The sequence below is a fragment of the Podarcis vaucheri genome (genome assembly GCF_965113315.1).
Source record: "Podarcis vaucheri genome assembly, chromosome: 17".
Classification (NCBI taxonomy): domain Eukaryota; kingdom Metazoa; phylum Chordata; class Lepidosauria; order Squamata; family Lacertidae; genus Podarcis; species Podarcis vaucheri.
Genome location: NC_138755.1, coordinates 14,205,359 through 14,207,950, shown reverse-complemented (window position 1 = coordinate 14,207,950; position 2,592 = coordinate 14,205,359).

Below are 2,592 nucleotides of genomic sequence, written 5' to 3'. Positions count from 1 at the left end.
GTCCCGCTGATTTCCCCAGAAAGTATTGCAGTTGCTCTGTCGCGATCTCCGTAAATTCCAGTTTCTGACTGATTGATGGATTTAAAATAACTTTGCTCTCTCTGCGGAATCAGGAGGAAGCAGGGTGGATATTGTGGAGGTAGCGTGAAAGCGCGTACAGCTGGATGTGTGAGGGATTTTCTACTGAGGGTCAATCCCAAGCCCTTCTTCGGCCTGACGAGGACTTCTGTGCAACCCGAAAGCTCGCTGCTTTCAGGTATTTTAAAGACGAATCGGACGGAGGATCGGATCGGTAGCCCGAGCGGATCCCGCAGCCTTTCCCCCCGCCCCCTACTCACGCTTTATCCGGAAAGAAAACTGTCCAGTCCGAATCGGAGGTTGATCTCATCATCCGTGGCTGTTGCTGCTTCCTCGGATCCTGCCTCCCTCCGGGCGAGGCGTTTATAGTACACAAACGCCCACGGACGGGAATTGTTTTCACTCTAGATAACAAGTATTTAAAGTCAATCGCAGCCGAGGATCGCTCAGCTTTTTATTGTGTTTGTTTTGTATTTATGGAACAACGCTAGGAGTCCCCCTCCCCCAGTCCCTGCTCACTTCTGTCTTGCAAACTCGTTTTGGGTTATACAGAACTCTCCAACCTTGTTTCTTGTTGTTCCTTAAATCGCTTACGAAACCAGTGGGGGCGAGAGGCGGTTTGGGAAAAGGATAGAGGAATAAGAAAGAACTTTGGGGGGAAGAGGACGACGCCCCTCTCCCCGCCGCAGCCTCTACTTTTCTTGCGGTGAAACAGCGAACTCCAAAGGAGCGGCATCCTGACCATGGGCGCACCTTGACAGCCTGGCTCAAAGGCGCGCAGTTTCTCCAGGCAAAGTCTGAGGGTATTTACTAGGGAGGAGGGAGACCCACGAGGAACCAAGCGCGCTTCCTTCCAAGCGTGGAAAAAACCACATGTTCTGAAAGGTGGATGCGCGGATGCTCCTTCTAGCAGACAGGATGCGGGGCAAAGCATCCTCCTTCTGCAAGAGGGGGTAGGGTGGCTGTGACGTCATTTCGCCCCAGCCGACGTCATACCTGCAGATGGGTGAGAACGGCCGCTGTGCGCTCTGCCTCCCACAGGGAGACTTCCCCTGTAATAATTCACCCGTATCAATCTGAATGTGGCCCCCTCCGTTCCTCTAGTGAAATTTCTACCTGGTCCTTCTTTCTCATGTTGCGTTTGTTGTTGCTTTCCACGACGTTATGCCATTGCTATCAGAACTTTATTTCTTCTGAGATGGCCACTAGGCAAAGAGATGATCCCAAGGGAAATCATTTCTTTTAGCCAGTAAATCCAGGGACTTTTTGTGGCAGCCTCCTTGATTCCCTGGCTGAAGTTTTATGCGCAGGAGACACACTTGCGAATATCTCTCTAGGATCGGGCGCGCTTTCAGCAGCCACTGTCTGGTTTCAACCCTATGCATCTTTACTGGTGGAATAATCTCCGTGGGATTTGCCTCTGAATAGCCATGCTTTGGGTTGGGCTGCAGGTGGCTCTTTTCACACGTGATGCTGAAACCCCCTCCCCCCCTTTTTTGCCTCATTGTTGCTGGCGAATATGACCGGCGTTGCTTAAAAGCGGACGAGAGCTATTTAACAATCGAAAGGATGGTGCGGTCAGATTGGCATTCCTAGTTCTATCACTGGGGGGGAAATATTATCGGTAATCCTGCTTTGGCGTAGGAGCAGATACCACTGTACAGTGGTACCTCAGGTTACATACGCTTCAGGTTACAGACTCCGCTAACCCAGAAATATTGCTTCAGGTTAAGAACTTTGCTTCAGGATGAGAACAGAAATTGTGCTCCGGCGGCACAGCAGCAGCAGGAGGCCCCATTAGCTAAAGTGGTGCTCCAGGTTAAGAACAGTTTCAGGTTAAATACGGACCTCCGGAACGAATTAAGTACTTAACCGAGGTACCACTGTAATAAAATATCGGTAGCATCGGTCGCTCTTCCCATTGCAATCACTTAGAGAGAGAAAAATCACTTCCATTTCATTTCCACCAAAAAACAGCAGTAACTGGAGAATACCCATGTCTTTCAGGGACCAGGAGTGTTTGCTATGCTTTTATTTTTTTTTTTACACTCATTTCTTGCCTTGAGAACTGTCCTTAGTTGACAACTATCGTTAGTCTTAATTTGGACCAGTTCTGTGAACACAAACAAACACACAGCTAATACTGATTTATTAAATAAACCATTGTCTCGGCCAAAGGATGAAGGCAATGAACATCTGGGGTGATGGATCGCCCGCTTTCCAGAAGGTTTTTAAAGACCGACTTTCACTGGTCATACCTAGAACAGATTGTGACAAAGAATATATGCGCGTTTTATAAGGGGTGGGTGGGTTTAAACACACCTTGTCTTTCTGTTGTTACTGTTAACAGAAAGGGGGGGGGTATATGTTAAACTCTACAGGCATATAAATATTCACACACGGGGACAACCTGTGCTATTAAAATGCTAACCCGAGAGCATTTGTTCCCTAAACTAAAAAGTTTAGTCAAGCGACGAAGATTAGGCAGTTTTCTTGGCGTTTGTTTGTATGTAT